Source organism: Lathamus discolor, chromosome 1 (genome assembly GCF_037157495.1).
Source record: "Lathamus discolor isolate bLatDis1 chromosome 1, bLatDis1.hap1, whole genome shotgun sequence".
NCBI lineage: Eukaryota > Metazoa > Chordata > Aves > Psittaciformes > Psittacidae > Lathamus > Lathamus discolor.
The window spans coordinates 59,530,879-59,550,836 of record NC_088884.1 but is presented as its reverse complement, the minus strand read 5'-3'; the positions used below and the strand labels follow the sequence as shown (position 1 = coordinate 59,550,836).

General features: G+C 44.2%; 1 protein-coding gene across 2 annotated transcripts in view; it reads left to right on the top strand.

Annotated features, from left to right (window-relative positions):
* The first annotated feature begins 3,788 nt into the window (after positions 1-3,788).
* The window catches only part of PRR5 (proline rich 5), a 101,248-nt gene continuing 85,078 nt past the window's right edge, over positions 3,789-19,958 (top strand). The window contains exon 1 of one of the 2 annotated variants that reach the window (XM_065672962.1): positions 3,789-3,936. The gene's annotated coding sequence lies outside the window, so the exon portion shown is untranslated. The remainder of the gene's footprint in view (positions 3,937-19,958) is intronic. The other variant, XM_065672944.1, reaches the window with a different exon arrangement.

Genomic DNA, 19,958 nt, shown 5'->3' with positions numbered 1-19,958 from the left:
GAGCGTGTCCTGCCTGCTCTTGTGTGCAGCCTGCTAGCAACGCTGTCTCTATAAGGAGGTGAAGAGCAGCGAGGGGATCCTCCTGCATTACCACCCAGCCGGCTGGCTCCACGCACTTCCTGCTTTGCTGGAAGCGCAATTTTGGACAGCGATACAAAAGTGACTCTGAGAAGGGAGGAACTGAAATATAGAGAATAGGGCTGAGCTGCCTTTTGATTTGGTTTTGCTGCTTTCCTGAGCATGCATTGGTTGATCGTTTCTAGTTTTATCCAGGTGCTGAAGAGGGCTTGCTTTCTCTCTGGTTGTGTCCTTTAAGAAAGGGGAAAAAATTAAGAATTGGTTCCTATGTACTGATACAGTTATGCTGCCTATATATACTGTATATAACTGCACCTGGGCTGACTAGTTCTAACACTTCTAGTCTGCTTCTTGAGGTACTTATATTGGTATTGAACTGATGGGGAGCAATAAAATTATGCTTTTTCCGAACCTTTGCTGTCTTCATGTTAGAACTGTGACCAGGGTAGCTATGCTGTCCTAAACTCTGCCCATCATCTGTACTCACACTAGTAAAACTTGTACTTAGGCAGATTAGACCTTAGTAGGAAGATGCTGTTAGTGACGTGGTTCTTTTTCTGAAACAACTGGATGCTGTTGGCTGCTAGCAAAGGATCTGAGCATATTCTGACTGACGTTACTCCGTCTGGCACTGAGAGTGATTTGAATCCTTCGGTAATTTTTGACTTTTGTGAAATAAATATTTCTCACACCAAGATGCCATATTGGGGTAGTATTTCACCTACCCAGAGTACTCCCAAATCAACAGTGCAAAACAAGTCTCTGATCCCTTAAGACGTGCTAGTTTTGACAGAAGTCAGGTGGCCCCTGGCAGGATGCAGAGAGGTTGCTCGTTGGATGAGGCTTAAACCTGGCAGTAATTGTTAAAATCATTGTAAATATCAATTCTCTCATTTTTACTTGCTAGGGAGAATGAGTTTTTTAAAGCAAAGCTTCAGAAAACTTCCAGAGGGAGAGCAACCTGTGTGGTTTTGCTTTGTTAAATAAACAAACGAACATATTTAATCATAGAATCATAGAATAGTTAGGGTTGGAAAGGACCTCAAGATCATCTAGTTCCAACCCCCCTGCCATGGGCAGGGACACCTCACACTAAACCATCCCACACAAGGCTTCATCCAACCTGGCCTTGAACACTGCCACTCACAACATCCCTGGGCAACCCATTCCAGCGTCTCACCACCCTAACAGGAAAGAATTTCCTCCTTATATCCAATCTAAACTTCCCCTGTTTAAGTTTTAACCCATTACCCCTTGTCCTGTCACTACAGTTCCTGACGAAGAGTCCCTCCCCAGCATCCCTATAGGCCCCCTTCAGATACTGGAAGGCTGCTATGAGGTCTCCACGCAGCCTTCTCTTCTCCACCTGAACAGCCCCAACTTCCTCAGCCTATCTTCATACAGGAGATGCTCCAGTCCCCTGATCATCCTCGTGGCCCTCCTCTGGACTTGTTCCAGCAGTTCCATGTCCTTTTTATGCTGAGGACACCAGAACTGCACACAATACTCCAGGTGAGGTCTCATGAGAGCAGAGTAGAGGGGCAGGATCACCTCCTTCGACCTGTTGGTCACGCTCCTTTTGATGCAGCCCAGGATACGGTTGGCTTTCTGGGCTCCGAGCGCACACTGAAGCCGGCTCATGTTCATTTTCTCATTGACCAGCACCCCCAAGTCCTTCTCTGCAGGGCCGCTCTGAATCTCTTCTCTGCCCAAGCTGTAGCTGTGCCTGGGATTGCTCCGACCCAGGTGTAGGACCTTGCACTTGGCATGGTTGAACTTCATAAGGCTGGCATCAGCCCACCTCACAAGCGTGTCAAGGTCCCTCTGGATGGCATCCCTTCCCTCCAGCATATCAACCGGACCACACAGCTTGGTGTCATCAGCAAACTTGCTGAGGGCACACTCAGTCCCACTGTCCATGTGGGATTTTTGATACATTGTTTCTGATGACAGCTTCAAATAGAGTTCCTACTAAAAAAGCATCACTTAATAATGATTCTGTAACACTTCTGGATCAAAGACCCAACTCAGGTTCCTTTGCGTGTTAATTAACTGTGTTTTAATCATGTGGTTCAGATTTTCTAAAATGGAGGTAACTTGGAAGAAAACAGAGATGAAAATGTCTCTTCCACGGGCTTCAGTTTGTCCTAGAGACCTGTTGTTTGAAAAAAATGCCAGTAATGGAGAAGAATCTGCTTCCCAGTCCTCAGATTAACTCTTATTTGCATTCAGGGACAAGCGGGGACATTCTTTTCATTCTCTCACTGCAAGTTTAGAAAGGCAAAGGTGTCTTCCGCAGATTTCTGGGTTAGTTAAGGTGATAAGAAATCATGGTTTGCTTCTGTGCAGGAGTATAGTTGTATAGATTACATGACTCTGGGACTATTTGTCATGAACTTGGCTGTTTCACCATTTAATTGCAAAACTCACCATTGAATTCCGTCACTGGCTATAAATGCCCAATGACAACTCATGCACTGTTGTCTTTGCAGTCAGAAAACAGGCTGGTATACTGGAAAATGGTATACTTTATTAACAGCTTTAAAGTGTAACCATTTGCCCTGAACAGTGCAAAGGACTTGTTTGCATGATCCTTACTTTTCCTCTATTATATTCCTCCACCTAGTGATACCATTCAAAGTCATTATAGTCTGAACACAAACCGGATCAAGTCAATCTACAAAGTCACTGATGTCCAACTTCCTCTGAAATGGGAAGAAATGAAGTGTGAACCCCTTCTGAGATCAGAAGACCATGTACTTTGAAGCCTAGGGTGCTGTGACGTGATGTTGTGGCATTAGCACCCCAACACAGCCATCATTCGAGTCTGCTTCTTGGCACCATCGTTCCTGCAGATAGAAATCCAAAGCAGTGTGCCTGCCAGATACCCCAGATGAGCTGCAATTTGATGTGGCTGAAAGTCGTGGTGAAACTGCTTTGTATAAAACTTCCTTTGGTTTAGATCCCTGCAGGGTGCTCTTTAAATCCCATAACTCAGATCACAACTACTAGCTACAGACCAGGCAAAACCACAAGTTTTGACGGATACGTAGCCACAAAGCAAACATAAACCTGCCAGCGTTGTGCTGCTGTCCCTGCCAGGGACTACACGCTTCACACCACCCTGGCCTGGGACCTCGTTACGTGCGAGTGCTTATGGCACAAGGCCTGGTGCGTCCCCTTGTGCTTCCAGCTCCTCCCGCACCGGAGCGCCTGGAGCAGCACCGGCTCTCCTCGAGAAATGACACCTCCGCTTGACACAGGTGGAAGGGCTCACCTGCACTCCTGCCTCCACCTGCACCTTTCCCTTCTCTGCCCGCACTCTGCTCCCCGATTCCTTCCCCTCCCTCAGCCGCACCCCAGCACCTCGCTGGTGCAGGGAGGGGGCTCGCCAGCCGGGCTGCAGCCGCGCTGAGCGCCCCGGGGGCTGAACGACTAACCTCGGTTTGGAGCTACCACGCACCGCCCGCTGCTCCCGTACCAGCCACCGCTGGCCAAGACCCGCTCCCTGCCGGGGGGGCCCCTGCCCACAGAGCCGCAGCGGGAAGGGGCTGCCCATCAGCACACCGGCGTGTGACTGGGCGCGTTCGGGGTGTCTGAGGTCCTGCTCTCCCCATGGCTCCCTCCCTCCCGGCAGCGAGGCGGGCGGCACCCCCCGCCCCAGCCCCGCTCGCCCCGCCCGGTCCCGCCCCGCCGGAGCGGCTCCCGCGGCCGCGCATTGTGCACCGCGCCGCTGCCCCGGGCGGCAGTGCCGGCATCGGCTGCTGTCCGCCGCGGAGCAGCCGGGCGCCCCATCCCACCACCCTCCCCAGCCTCTGGCTCCCCCCGGCCCTGCTGCGCCGGCCGGGGCTGCAAACGGTGAGTGGGGGGCGGCGGGGACCGGGCGCCTCAGCCCGGGGCTCGCCCCTAAAGCTGGGGGAAGGGAAGGCAGGTCTGCCCCTGTGTCCCCGTCCCCCGCGGCTGCAGGGGGGTGCTGTGGCAGAGGCTGGGGGGCGGCTCCAGGGACTCCTTTTGTCCCCCGAGGGCTGGGCGGCGGAGGGGGTTAGTGAGAGGGGCGAGTCCGCAGGGACACGGTCCGAGGGGGCTCCGGCTTTGTCTTTTCCTGCGAAGTGCGATGAAATAGCAGCTTTCGTAGCTGTTTAGGGGTTCTCTGTTAATTCTAAACCTCGGGGTAGCAGTTTCTGCACCCTGGGGGAATGTGAAATCAGCGTTCGTGCAGACACTCATCTCCTTTTTTTACAGTCTGAAATAGCTATCTCAGGTAACTGGAGTTGACTCTAAATGTGATTCCTGTGGGTTGACTGCTCTAAGCCTTATTCACGCAAGTAAGATCTATGTGCATGAGTAAGATAATTTTTTTTGCAGAATGATTTTGCATGTTTCCACCCTGAAGTGCATAATCTCTCGTGGCTTTGGCAGAAGATGGGCTTGTCCGTATCAATGTGCGTGTGTGCAGTCGCTGTGAATTTTGGCAGCTCGTAAGTGATCATTGGTAAAGGTCCGGTGTCTTCCCTTTCTTCAAGAATACATGAAGTGGGATGTGTGCCAGTGTTTTAATACTGTAGAAGCAGCAAGAGTCTCTCTTAGAGAAAAGATCGAGGAAATGATTTAGCTTTTGCGATGGTCGTCATTTCTAGCCAGCATACTTTTAAGCATTTAACTTTAAATTACAGGAAACAGACAGGTTTTGTCTTTACCAGGATGTTGATTAATGATGCAAAGATAGGTCTGACACCAAATTTTGATGCTTCATGTAAAATAACCACTTTTCCTTCTGTCTTCCATATCTATTAGCTTTTAGGAAAAAGGTGACTGTTAGGTGATGATTAGGCAGCTTTCTTACAATTTGAATAAAAAGTTCAATATAAGCCAGCTATAGAAAAATGGACATGCTTGGCATGGAGGGCATAGCTGGATGTGGAGCTGTAGTACTGCCTAGCAAAACTGTTCTTTGTTCATAACTTCTCTCATAGCCAAATCATGGCGTCTCTAAAACTTAGTTCTGGGAGTCACATGAATACTGCATATAACTATAGTTAGTCTATGGTAGACTATTCATTTATGACTTGCTGCAAAACATGTATTGACAAGGATTTCATATTTATGATGCTCACCATTGACCAAATGACTTAATGCTTCATCTTTCTTTTTCTCATTAATAACCTAATTAGGGGAAGACTCTGGAAGGAATATGGAATTGAGACACATTCCCAGTGGACTTGCAGTGAAAAAGGCACTGCAAAGTAGGCAGTGTAAGAGGAATATCCAGAAGTGCTCATCACCCAAGGCAGAGCCACATTTTGGACACTCTTAGCTTGTGTTTAGGCTCCAGAGTAAATTGCTCGATTTTCAGGTCTTTCTTTTCAGTTCTCAGACTTTTATAACCACAGCTCTTTGGGGGACCTTGAGGGAAATGTGTCTGTGAAAGCCAGGTTCTGAGCCTTCAACGCTTAAGAAAATCAAGCCCTGAGCACTTCAGAAAACCTGATCCTTGGGTTACAGTCATCCCTCTCCCTATTTCCATTATAGAGGCTCTTTTAATTTTTACAGCAGATAGAATTATAGCTGTAAAATGTAGCCACAATAAAGCAAGCCAGTAAAATTACTTTCATTAGGTATTTTTTTCAATGTAGGATCCAGTGGGGTTAATGAACAGCTCCATAAATACGTATGATAAAATGCAAGATTGGTGATAGAACTGTAAGGGGCGCTTAATCTTTAGACAAACATAATAGGTAATGGCTAAAAATAGTATTTCCTCTTTCAACAATAGAGTTAAATATTGTAATGGATATTAACTGCAACAAGGTAGATTGGTCTAGAGCTAGAGCCTTTGACCATTTATACCTGCTGAACTCCTGGCCTATTTCTTTATTTTCCTTTAGGGTATCACTCGTGCATGTGTTTTTGACAGTAAACCACAAATGCAAACCAAAAAGCTATTCTTTAAAGGGAAAATTAGAGCACAGTTGCACTGTAATTCCTTGAATGTATCCTGATCTTCCGTAGCTTGGTGCAAGCTGCTGAGCTGTGTTCAGGTTGTGCCTAGATTTACACAAGGGGTTGGTCTCGCATGTGGGCAAGAGCATCTGTGCACTAGAAAGAAAAGAATTAGGTCTGGTTCTGATCCTTTAACAGTGTTTGAAGTGTTTCAACATCACTGCTAGATAAATGCTTTCATATTAAGGTCAACGAAGATTTTGCCTCTCTGAAAGCCCTGATCGTGGCCTCTTAAGGAGCTGTTGAATTATAAGAGCTGGTAATTATTTGTCTGCCTACATCTGTGGCTCTGGACTCATTGACACTGAGCACAAAGGAGAGAAGAAAATGACAAATGCTTGTCCAGAAGCACATCCTCTTGGTGGCAGTTGCTTTCCCCCTGGTTTATTAAGGCAAGACTGGCAAGTCTGGGGTGTGGAGAAGACAGTGGTTAATTAACTAGTGCACATCTAGCCCTTAGAAGGTGGAAAATATTGTATGGGGATCATTTGAATTAAGTGCTGTTACTCCCTGCTATTAAAGAAATTACTTGCCTGCTCTACTCAAGTTGGAGTCGTAGGCAATTTTAAAGCATTATTTAAACTATAGCTTAGGTCTGTTTAAGCAGAAGGGCTAGGGAAAGTCTTAGGAAGAAATAAGAAGTAAAGATTTTCTTGTTTAAGTCTTTTAGGGTTGGGTGTTTTTTTGGTGGTTGAAAAATCTGTGTATATGAGAGGGAGGAAAAAGGAGTCGAATGGAGCCGAGCAAGAAGCTGTGGTGTGAGGTAAAATTCTGATACTGTTCTCTTGTGCCACCCTGCAAATACATTTGCATTTAAAATTTCCAGGCGAGCCAAACTGTAGGACCAGTGCAGAATGCTAAACAAAACCTGACAGCTAGCTCAGGAAACTCCACATAATGATGCCGGGCATTCCCTTGCTTGGACAACTGCCTTGAAGATTATTTCTTGTAATGATTATGGATCTGAAACAAAGACAGGTGCAGCAAAGAAAAGAAACATTGGTTTCATTCCAAGCTGTTTTCACTTGAAAGTTGTTTACTTTTTGTCGCATTACTCGGTGACTGCTGGAAGACACGCAGGAACTGTAAACCCCAAATCCTTCCTGCCCATCAGCTAGCCACAATATACTCCTTTGTGTCACTTAGGCTGAAATTCAATCTGCTCAGGAGGCTGATGAGTCCTTCGGGGTGCAGTTGTGGTCTGAAAGATATTGGGTATCACCACAGCGTACCCTTTATGCTGCTTTTTCAAGCAGACAAAGCAGCAGCTCCTTTGGGGAACTTGGTGATGCATGTCCTTTCCAAGAATAAAATGTATATATGCTCAGTGATGGTGTGATGTAGAAGCCAGGATGATCACAACCGAGGAAGGAACGTGAAAGGCATCAGAAGAGCTCAGTGGGTTTTACCTTTCCATCTGCTTAATGATACCTACACTTGGGTCTGGTTTAGGTTTAGTTCTCGCTGCCATCTTTAAACCTCATAATTCACAGCATTAAGTGAGGTGCAAGCCTGTTAGCACTGACATTTGAGCTGAATTTCTGGGCTTTGATACTTGAATGGAACCAAAATTAGGAAAAAATATTCAGCCATAGTTCAAACAACAGTAAGGGCCACTGAAGTTGACAGCACAACACTGGTAGGGTGCAGAGAGCAGAACCAATATTCAAGGAGCGTCTGGACGATGGTCTTGGTTGTATGGTTTAGGTTGTCCTGAGAGAGGCAGGAAGCTGGACTTGATGATCTATATGGGTCCCTTCCAACTTGATATATTCTATGATTATGATATATTCGATGTATAGAACTTGGCTGTCTGCAGTTACTGGCAATGAACTGTCCCTCTGCAGACAGACTTGACAGTGCAGAACAGTCTGAGGAGCCTGAGGGATGGAAACGGGAGAATAAAATGAATGATAAGTTAATGTGTGCACTGGGTGTGAAAGAGCATGTGCAGGATCAAAGACTGGAACAAATCAAGGGCCTGTGTTCAGGTATTGCTGCTGCAGTGAAGCAGTGAAACAAGGCAGCTCAGTTATCTGTGATAGCCTGGTTATGCATGCAAGAATAACAGGCTTTGCATGTGCAGCATGGATGCGTCTGATTCCCTGGCTTTGCCTTTGAAAGTTTGAGAAGGAAGGGAGAGCCATTTAAGAGAGCAAAGGGGGTGATTTCTGAGGAGTGATTAAAAATGCTTAGTATAGATATCCAAGAAGCAAAGATACCAACAATTTCAGGTGGGAGATACTCGAGAGATAATCACTTAGCATTTGCAAGAGCATGCAACTATAAACTTAGTGGGCTGCAAAAGAGAAGGTAACTTGAACATCAAAAAAAGCTTCCTGATGTAATGAAGCTAAAGAATCTTCCACGGAAAAATGTTGGTAGCATTGCTGGTTGGGGGGTTGTACAGCTCATAGAGAGCTCCGGACAATGTTCGGTAAGGCTGGCAGCTCAGGGTCACATCTCCTCTGGCTGAACAGTGCCTGGTGATTAGGGTGGAGGTTTTGGAGACAAGGCTCTTTAGCTAGCAGGCCAGCTCTTCTGCTGGTAATCAACTTCTCAACAACCCTGTGTGGTCTGCCAGAAGGGACAGAGTCATCCTTTACTAGCTTGGATAAGATGCCTGTAGGGAGGGTGATGGACTGGTTGAATTTGTAGATCTTATTCCATTTTTAGCATGTGATCCAGGAAATACATGTATACTTGTCTTGCTGGCGACTGTCATGCATGCAGTTATGCTGTAAAACAAATGCTGTAGGATCTTGTATGCCTTTCTGATCATGCAGCGAGGGAGGATGGGATGAGGGAAGTGATGGAAGATGCTTTCCTGTGGTGAACACAGCAGGTCGGGCTACAAATACTGCTCAGTTTACGTTGATTCTGTTCATTTGAGTCTTTGGACTCATGTTGAATCCTCCTCTTCAGGAAAAGCTAGAAAGCAGCAGGCTTGGAGTGTTTTCCTGCTTTAAGTTCCAGCCATTATTGGCAAAAATTAATGTTCTTTGACAGTAGTTACCTTTTCCTTTGCTGACTCCTGTAGTAGACACAACATTGCATACTTGCCAAGATGTGAAGAGCAACTTCAAAAGTGTGTGCAGCTCTGCTGAAGTGGTAGGTGATGGACAAAGAGATTAGAAGGGCCGAGGGCCGTGATTCAGAATGCACCACAGTCGGAACCTGCTGCTTTGGATCAGCTCCAACAGTTCCTCAGTCCAAGAGCTCGTGTTTGCTTATGTTTAGATTTAATCAATTTCTTTGGGATTAAGGTATTTTTTTAGAATGTGGTTCCAAGAATACGAAGAGGTTGCAATTTTGAACTTAATTAGTTTTATGGTGTTACTGTCTACTCATGATACTGTGTTCCTCTCTTCAGATATAAGGTGGGTCAGTTTATGAGGCGTCTGATTAAAGAGACCACTGAATAGTATGATGTATAATAGTACAATAACGTACCTCTCCCGGGTGGTTGGATGGTTTAGTATATAATTTTTCCTGTACTGGATTTCTTGTTGTTTCCCAGAATAAGCCAGAGTTTATATAAATTAGATGTACTTTTACTGCAGAACAGGTGGAGTTATAAGTGCTCCAACATGGTGGTATGTTGTTGCTGGATAAGGAGGAATATTTTTATTCTGATTCATAGTGGCTGCTTTAAAAATTGGAGATGGTTTGACTGTCTTCAGCAGGAATGGTTTATTGGAAGGCAGGCAGAGAAAACATTGTCAAATGTTTGTAACACTGGCTTAAGGATGACTCTCCTTTAATTAAGTGTACCGAGTCCAAAATTGCCTCATCTGGTGACTTGGTACCAGTTTTTTACTTCCTGCATTGTCCATTTGAAGTGGAAAGTCGGAAGAAAAGAAACTATGAAATTTTGTTGTCTTGGTTGCAAAGGAAATCAGAAAGCTGAGAGAAGTAAAGCGTTCTTCCAGCTTGAATGTGCTCATCCAGCCCCTCTGTAAGCCAGTACTGCTGGTTTTCTTTTCACCACTGTATTAATTTTTCTTTCTGTAAAATATTCTGTTAAAGTTCTCTCCAGAAGAATGGAGGCTACTTCTTTTGCTCTGATTAAACACTTATATCCTGATCCAGAGAAATTCAACGAGCAAACTGGTTAAATTTGGTAATGTTCATTTATTCTAACGAGTGAGTAAACTTCACAACCAACCGTCCCTGTAAAAGGAACACACACTGTTATCTGCACTGATTCATAGGTATGGTTTGTAATATCAATTACTTTTTAAAGTGCAGGCACTATGGATTACATAAAGAGAGTCTTGATTCGCTCCTGACTGCTCCACTGGTGGTTACCGTGACTTTGTGGTCATGGTTTCGCTTGTTTGTCTTGCTGTTCTTGCGGTGGGGTTTTGTGGCTTATTTGTTTTGTTTTGTTTAAATTTATTTCCACTTTTGCTCTGGAGGGTGAGGCAAAGGCCTCTGTCAGCACGTTATTGGATTTAACAGATGATTTGGTTGGCTTGGCATAACAAAACCTCTACTCCTAAATAAAGTGTTGTTCCTAGTATAAATTATCCTGTACTGTATCCTATCAGTGAGGTCTGAATCAGCCCATTTCAAAGTGCCAGGAAAAACACATTCTTGTGGTAATTCTGGCATCCCTGAAGATAGAAAGTATTGGAAAATTTGAGAAAGATCTTGTTCTCCATAAAATATCCAAACCAGAAGCAGCTTGGAAAGTTCAGATAAGTCAGATGTTGGCCCAGACTTGGGAGATTTGCTTGCATGGATCAAATTTGGCATTGCAGCATGCTTCCCGGATTAATTCTGCAATGTGTAATTCCAGCATGAGTCGATTCTCCATTTTATTCTGCATGACTTTTGTGCATTTATCATTATTAAACAATTTCCTGGAGATACTCAGGCTTAAGTATGTGTTTGTATGACTACCAGAATTGTCTGTGGTTATACGGACAGGACAGAAGATATTAATGCAGGTTGGGGAATAATTTTTTGCCATATACAGCACTGTGTAGACCTTGTTACAGCCATCATGGATTTCTCAAAATTTACCAGATTTAATTTGAAGCATGGTCCCTGCCAGGAACAAGACACAAGGTTTATATTTGGCATACTCATGTATAGTAAATTCCTCTTTCTTTTTCTGTTTTTAGGGCCGAGTTTTAAACATTGGCTATAAACTACTGGCATCATCCCTTTTTACTCTTTTGCTGGGAAAAAGCATCCAAAAGAATATTTATTAGCCGATTTAAATTCAATTAACTTCATTTCCCTTTCATGGAGTTCTTAACAATGTTCAGTGAGAGACGCAACTGGATTGCAGAGCTGTTCTTTCCCCCTGAATACACTGAGGCCTGGAATTCCCATGAAGGTTTTTTTGATCATTCACATTTTAATCCTGGCCCTCAAATTATTCTGTAGTGTATGGAAAGTCCTGTAGGTGCTAATTCTGGAAGCTTTTGTCATTCTTGCTTAACAAATAGTTCCCTCGTTTAACTGCCTTAGTATTGTTTGTTTATTGGTCATTTTATTAATTTTTTTGCCTTTAAACCCTCGGTTTGAGGACAAACGCAAACCTAAGTCCTTGGCCTGCACAGTAACTTTTTCTTTTTATGACTAAATGAGGGAGATTCCTCCTAACTGGTCTGTACTTGGACATCTCCGGACTGTCAGTTGCCACTTTAGCAGCATTTAGATATCCTAGAAAGTAAATCTCCAGCTTATGGAAAACATTTTAAAACTGAGCACCACTGTTGCAAAAACAAGCCTCCTGCTTGTTGGAAGCTGTAAAAATATGAGTTTGTAAAGCGTCCTTATCATCTGTGTGCTGAGGCAAAAATGTGTTACTCTTTCTTCTTTGCCTTGCTTTTTCCTTTCATTCAAGCAAATGGGCTGATTAATGGTTAGGCTTAATGTGCCCCTCCTATTGTCTGTCTTGTTGCTTGCCACCTTTCAACAGCTTCTCTATTCAGTTTTAAATAACAGGAGAAGAAAAACGCTACTAAAAATTAAGATACTCTATTACTGTGTAATCCTGTGAAGAGGGATGTTCTGCTTCTTTCAGAAGTGGTTAAACTAGAAAGGTTCCTTGCTCACCCTTAAATCTGTGATGGCAATAAGAATGGTAAAAGCGCACTGAAAATGACAAATCATTGCACTGCTGAGTGCAAACTGTTCATTGTATGTGGAGCACTCTGTACCCTGGGAAGACTACAGCCTGGAGTGTGATCCTCTAGGCAGCAGCGGTTCAAAGGCAGAGATGTCAGGGATGTTAACTGAGCTAGGTTCTTTTCTAAGTATTGCTTGGCTTTCTTTTGGTTTTCCATACAGGTACGTATACGTACAGATACATATATAGATACAGCTGCAGACACACCATGTTTAACAGACCAAGCATGAAGGCTGACCTACTCTTAAAACAGCAAGCACCACTATGAAGGTGTCAAAGTGTGTCCTCCCTAGTGCCCTGTGTAACCTTATTTGGGGAATTAAATGGAGTAGGACTCCTACAAAGATACTGTATATCTAGATTAAGCCTTTCTGGTACTGACGCACCTGGTCAAAAAAGTGTCTGGGGCTTGCCATCCTTTTGAGCCAGGAGAAAGCATATCGAGACAGGCCCTGGTCAGCTTCTGTGGGGTGATAATGTCACCAGAAGGTACTCTGAAGGATGGTTGTGGCTTTACGCTGCTAGGACATACCCTTGAATACTCCTTGTTTCATGCTTTTACAGGGGAATACTACATAGTCATGAAGACCAGTAAAACAGCTGACACATCTATTTGGATTCCTGCTCTTTCAACCTGAGCTTTCCAATGTCTGGTGCTGAAGAGCTCAGAATAGCTTTTTATCCACGAGTCCTACTGAGCAATATTTACATAACTTGGGGCAGGATCCCCTGTCATTTAGTCTTTGGGTATGACCCAATGCTCTATCACTGTATGATCTCATGTGAAGTCTAGAGGTGTGTTCGAGATGGTATGATTAGGACAACTCTTCCTGGAAGTGTATGGGGAGCTTAGGCAACTACTGGTACTGCTTTGGCTAGCCCCCGCAGCTCCATGCATGCATTGAGAGATCACAGGTATAAGGAAATAAAAGCTTAAATTCCCCCCTGCTTTTTTTCTTTTTTTAACTCCTGCGTCTGCTGTGTTGAGCAGTCTTCTGCCTGCCTCTACAAATGATGCACTGGTGGAGCACATTTATTAAACTGACAGATTAGAGAACAGGAAATAACAGTGGATTTAATGGCATTTGAAGACAGTGCTGACCTCTGAGGAGCACAGCATGGTGTGCTGGAATAAAACTGAAGGATGGTGTCCTTGGTCAGTGCGTCCAAAGTCATTTAAGAGCCATTCACTTTGCTTACTTTTTAAAAACACTTTGTTGTTGAAAACACTTTTTGCTGACTTTACAGCAAAGCCCCTATCTTCCTACTTTGGAAACAAAGAACAAAACCTTTAGCATGCTAGTGATGCAGGTCCCCCATAGACCAACACTCGGTTAAGTTTTCAGTTTATCATGGTTTTTTGTTTACCAAGAGGAAGTCGAATGGATTGTGGCACTTTGGGTGGTGGGAGAAGGTGTCTGGGAATGGTGAGTCCAGTGCTGTTGCAAACAAATATGAGTGCTCACAGCTTGCTTTGTAGCTGATGAGCGGGGCTTACACTGTTTTGTAAGAGAGTTAGGTGAATTCTGGGAGAGCGTTCGGGTAACAAATCCAAGCGCAGCATTTAAGTGAACAAGTGCAGAAAAGTCGAGTAATGCCCATGCATTTAGAGCAGCTAAATGCAATTAATTTTGCGTTCAGTTTTTAGTTATGAATCCTGTCTATAAGCAGCACCGTGTGCCCTCTTCCTTGGCGCTTTTCCATGCAAGCAGTGCTTTTCCTGTGCTGTAGCTGATGCCTGCAGCACTGACAGCCAAGTCCTGGTGCTGTCCTATTTCCCATCTTTCCCTCTTCCCCACCTCCACCAATTACTTCTTGGTTTCTTCTATTTAAGAACTGTAAATTGCTGCACTAAATCTATTACTCTCTGTGGTTATGTTTCTGTTGCTGATTTTACTTACTGGAACTGTGCAACAGCCTTAAAGATAAGACCTTGTGAATCAGGATACTCAGTCATGTTGGGGTCTCCTAGTTTCTACTAAGTAGAAGAGCAGGTACTGCAGGCTTGAAAATATACAGCGGAAATACCTACTGTAGCCTCTATGCATGGAATAACTTCAGGGGAGGATGCTGGTACCTAAGTGGAAGATGGACATTTGGCAGAGCACAGCTTCATGGAGCTGTGACCTCGTGCCTTGTCCCAAGCTGCAAGTCTGTGCAACAGGGGACAGTGGCAGCAGGGAATGAGGACAGGAGAGAAACAAGCTTCCAGTTTTCTCCTGATCTTCCCAGGAAAATCTGAGCCTCATGAAGTCACCCTGAAGCCAAAGCAGTTAAAAAGCTCACCACATCAACCCACCTCCCCTGCTGGAGAGCAGAAATGTGGTCTTCATTTCAGTTAAATCTTGTCCAGGCCCTTTGTATTTGGCCCTTAGGATGATATTCCAGCTGTTTATTTTAAAAAGCTGGTCTGGTTAATGCCTTCCTGGGGGGGAAAAGCCTTCCTTTTACAGGGGGTACCAAGCCTGGAGAGCCCTCTGGCTCCATAGAGGACATTGATATTCCAATAAAAACAAGCAGAGCCTTTATATAATCCAAAATCCCTGTTTCCAGTGTGTTTGAAGGCTGACTGCTGCAACATCTTATTTGCTGTGCTCTCGTGGCTCCCTGGCAGTGCTCTCCACTGTCGCATTTCATTGTATGTTTTCGGTGAGCACAAAGGCATCTGTGTTAATCTCTCATTTTCCAGGCGATTCAGTGTTCTCTTGAGCCGCTGGCCTCCTCCTCAGCCTCTTTCCCAAGGTGGCAGTTAAATTTGGTAGAAACGAGGAACAAATCTGTATAAGGGGGATAGACCCAGGTTTTCAAGTCTTGAAAATTACTGTGGAAGGAAACCCAAGTGGGCCTTAGCCCTTCTTAATTTCTGTTTATTTTTTTAATAGAAAGTCAGATCCGGCCCAGCAGAACCTGTAGACTTCTGGTCAATTCCCACTAATTAGAAAGGCAGCAAATTATATCAGCTGTTGAAAGTCTGCCTGCAGACTGCTCCATCACTGAAGAAAATAAGCATGGAGGGGTTTGAGGAGAGGGGAGCTTTCTCTTGTCTCTGATTTTTGTTTTTCACTTTTGAGAGCTATTTGTGTGTGTTTTTTGGTTGGGTTTTTTTTCTTTTTGTCTTTTTTTGAGCATCACTGTCATGTTGGAAACTAACTTACTAGAAGCTAACCTGGCCTTTAATTAGTGGATGAGAGCTACCAAACGTCATCTGAAGAACATTGTGACAAAACCAAGACATTCCTGGTGTACATATAAGGCAAATTGAAGGAAAAAGCCCCAGGATTTTACAGCAGCCATATATATTAATAGTAGGCTTTCAACCTTTTCCGAGGCTTCCGAATTAATTTGGAGACAGGGAAGTAATTTTTTAATTACCTTTAAATAGAGCGCTGAGGAGTGAAAAAATCTGTGTTGATTCTGCATAGGGAAGGGAGCACCAACAACCCAGACCGTCTTTCCCTGGGGACTGTTCTTGTCAGTGAGGTCTTCAGTATTCAGATGCATACAGACTTGATGTGAAAGAAATGGAGTCCAACAGCCTTTTGTGGTGTCTTGTAAAGCTTTTTACTCCCTCAGCATTTGAAAATGAAGAGAAATGAGGAGGAATCTTGGGGTTTGTTTTTGTCTGGCATGCTGCTGTGAGATTATGTGGAAACGCTTTCACTGCTCTTTAGTTACCCATGAATGATTGTGCCTAGAACATGTCCCAAGAGAACATATGCTTCTGCTCTTGCTTCTGTTTAATTATCCTTTTCTGTGCTGCCTTCCCACAGCACCTACCTCAGTCAGAGGCTCCAGAGTTTGGGAACAATGCAAAAAAACCCCAACAAATACAAATTAAAAATCTTTAAATACAGCTACTTTTACGCTACTTTGTAGAGGCCTAGGAGCCTGCTTGATAACGCTTGGAGGAAAAATTGTCCTACTATAGTTAATTTTCATTAAGGTGCAATTGCCCTTGAAGCTCAGGGAGACTTTCCCCTGAATAAAATGTCTGAGAAACGATGCTTAGGCTTGTGCAGTCTCAAGCAGCTCTCAGCTTTGGGGTTTGGTTCTTGGGGGTTTCCGTCTCTTTATTCACTTTGTGTCTGAACTCCTGGCAACTTTCCAGTATTGTTCTCCAACCTGCTGTGAAGGAGTGTCAGAGCAGTGCTCTCCTGCCGCTAATTCAGCAGAGATTGAGTGATAGCATTTGGTAAAGGTTAGAGAAGCCAGCTGAAGGTAGGTTCCAAGTCACCCACCCGCTCACGTGCCTCAGCTTGTGGTTTCTTCCTATTGTATGTGCCTGTTTCTTACTCTCTTCTTTTCTACCAAAACTAGCCATTGCTCTTCAGGATGTTTCTTCTGAATCAACTTTTTCTTCTTCTTTATATTTTTCTTTTTTTTTTTTTTTTTGGTTGCATAAGTGGAATAAGTGATGCTCCAGTGTAAATACTGTGGCCCTGGCAAAAGTCTCTCTCTCTCCCTTTGTTATAAAAGCTATATAGCTGGTTGTGTCTCTGTATAATGCAGAACAGTGACAAACAAGACTCCAGGGAAATTTCTCATCAACACACTTACCAGCCAGTACTGCCCCCCAGCACAGACTGAACAAGCTCCACAGTATGCCCTGATACCCAGTTATTGCCTAACTTTAGCTATTGTAATGTCATAAGATTTCTCAAAGTTTGGTTTCATGTGTAGCAAGATCTGGTTGGGTTGTGCTGCTGGATCTGAAATCTAAATAATCTTGCCCTTCAACTGCTTGTGATACTGGATCTCCAGTGCTTTCTCTGCTTTCATGGAAGCTTCAAAATTCTCCAAGTGTATCATCTTTTGTTGAGGAAGCGGTTTTGTTCAGGTTTAAATGACTCCTGCTTGCATAGGGTTGTTACCTGCTAACAAAAAGGTGGAAATAGTGTTTGAAAAGTTCGTAGGCTTGTGTTCTCCTTGCACCAGAAGGAAATTGCATTGGGGCTTTTGCTGAATGACTGTGATAAAGCCCAGCAAAAATGCTGCATTGCCATCCACTTTGCAAACAGCTGTTTCCAGTTGAAATATGGAGAGGCACCCTTTGTCCCAGCTGTTTGATACAGCTTGTGCCACTCTGCCAGCAGTTAGTTGTGCTTGTGTCTGCTTAACAGAACAGACCATGGGAGCTCTCCAGGCAGAGACCTCAGGTTAAACTGGGAATAGGGGATGCTTAAATCAGGATGGCTGTCTTAGTGCTGGTGGCTGCTCCTCCTCTGTCGCAGGCAGGAGGGATCCCTGAGCTGGCAACTGCTTTAACACTCTCACTTGCATCCACAAAGGGATCTGTTTGCACAGTGTGACAGTATCTAAGAAGAAGCTTAGACTAGTTTAAATAAATCCATTTAACACCAGTGCAGCAACCATGTTTTGGCAGAACCAGAGTGTTCCTGTGAGCCTGGATAACATGTTAGTTTTGACTTTAAATTGCCCAGTATTGTTTTTTCTAGCAGCTCTTTTCCTCTGCTCTGCCTGGTGAGAGGCTAACACTTAGCGTTTTCATTTGAGTGGGTTTTTTGTTCACCTGTCTTGGTACATGCTCCCAAAGCTCAGGGAGAGCAGTGCAGGTAGCAGGCTGCCTTTGGTCTCTCAGCAGGTGGTAACTCTTCCTTTGCTGGATACAAACTCATCCATCCATTCATTTGCAAAATCCTCAACAGTCATGGAAATTTCGGGAGGAGTGAAGACATGACAGTGAAAGTCCCTCAGGATGAGGTGGCAAATTAAAATGGAGAAAACACCACCACCTAGGCTGAAAAGGGTCATATTTTAAAAAGTTTAAAGTTCTGTAGAAATTGAACCCAGCTGGGGACTAGTTGGGTAGTTCAGGAAAACTCATTGCTTTTAACAAACAGAGGAGAATGGAGGGGAGCTTTTAGGTTTTCCTTTTGTATTGATGCATCAGGGTTCTTTTCCTTTTCCCCCTCCTCCTCCTCCTTTTTTGTAATATGGATGTTTCTTTCAGGTTCAGCTGATACCAGTTTAGCCCTCAGGATGGTACTGAGGCTTTCATGTTTGTATGCTCACAATAGTGGCAAGTTGGGACAAAGCAGTGCCATGATGTTTGATGGAGTGACATTGTATTCTGGCTGTAGAATGAGTAACGCTAGACTTTTAGTGATACCAATGCTGTTGCAGTTATTTAATCATGATTGTACTTCAGCAACTTAAGCACCTTATTAGCAGAACCACTATATTAGACTTTGAATAAGTACACTTAAAATGCATATATATTTATACATGTTCTAAGTTAATAACAAATAAGAGGTCTGCGAAGAACTCCTTGGAATGAGAAGACAGCTAGAGCCAGCTCCAGTGAGAATGCTACAGCCTCCTTCAGCAAAATTGAAGGAGGCTGTAGTATCCTTCAGGCTGGCTCAGGCTGGATTTTTCTCTGATTAGCTACCAGCCATCCTGCAGGAACAGCTTCCAAACAATTTTCTCCTCAGCTGATAGGCAGGGTTTTCTTCCATGATTTCTTTGCATCTTGTGAGCCAAACCAGCATCACACCTGCCGTGTGGGTGCATCCGCCGGCTTTGCCGGTGCCAGACCAGCTGCGCAGCAGCAGTTGCCATCTGTCAGGAGTGAGGACAGATTGCTAGTACAGAGACTCAGGAAGTAATTAGAAGGCAAATTTAATTTGCTGTTAGAGCACGTGGAGGTCCAAGTAGCTCTCCCTTCCCCTGCTGAAAGAATCCGGGGCTTTGGAGGCAGGGAAGGAAGGAAAAATGATAGGAGGGAAATACAGGGAGGAAAGAATTGAGCTGCATTCTCACCATCTGTCCACTTGGACTTGTGCAGCTGCTCTGCCACTGACAGGTTGCTGTCTTTTCACCCAGCGCAGACAGCCAAATGACTTGCATCGTGAACACAAATCACTGAAGGTTAATGCTAGTATATAGCCTGGTCAAAATAAACTGTACCATGAGGCAGAGCACCTAGCTGCTCAAAAACCTTAGCTGTCCTCTCTGTCTCCTCATTTCTCCTTTCTCTCCACAGAAGATTTTCCCAGAATTTGGAAGCCAAACATAATTTCAGTACACATGCCTTTTCTGGTTCAATCCCATGCCTCTGAATGCAGCACCATTAGTTTTGGAACATTAAAAGGTTGTGTAGAAGCAAAGGGTAATGACCAGTTGGAGCTATAGCAGGAGTACTTCTGTGCTTATAATTAGTTAAGGATGTGCTTAAATGCTTCATTAGCTTAGGGCTTCCATCTGCTACCTGAGGCTGCACAGTTTCTGACAGTCCCATCTCCAGGGGCATGTGGAAGATGCTCTGCTTTTATTTGTGAAGAATATATTTTTGCATCAATAGCTTTGGATGTGGAAAACAGACAAACATGAACTTAGGGGTAGAACAATCTCAAAACTAAACAGCAGTATCAAGGGTGTAGTGTGCTTTTCTGAATGGCTTTAGGTATCTTTCTTGGCATCTCAGACCTCTCTTGAGCACCCAACTGAGTTGTTCCCTCAGGGCAAGGTTCATAGAGTCCACCACTTCAGGAGCCACAGGCTCTTCGCATGGTCTCGTAACAACCTGGGTTCTGATCAGTGGCTGTTGAGATCAATAGAAAACTACCTTGTGTATCCAATATAATAAAATCCAGCACAACACTGGTTTTTGTTTTTCTGTCCTCATTACTAATGATCCTAGAGATTTTCCAGAGATAGACACTGGCAAGCGTCCCTTCCTGAGCCTGAAGGACCATTCAGGCAGTTGTTA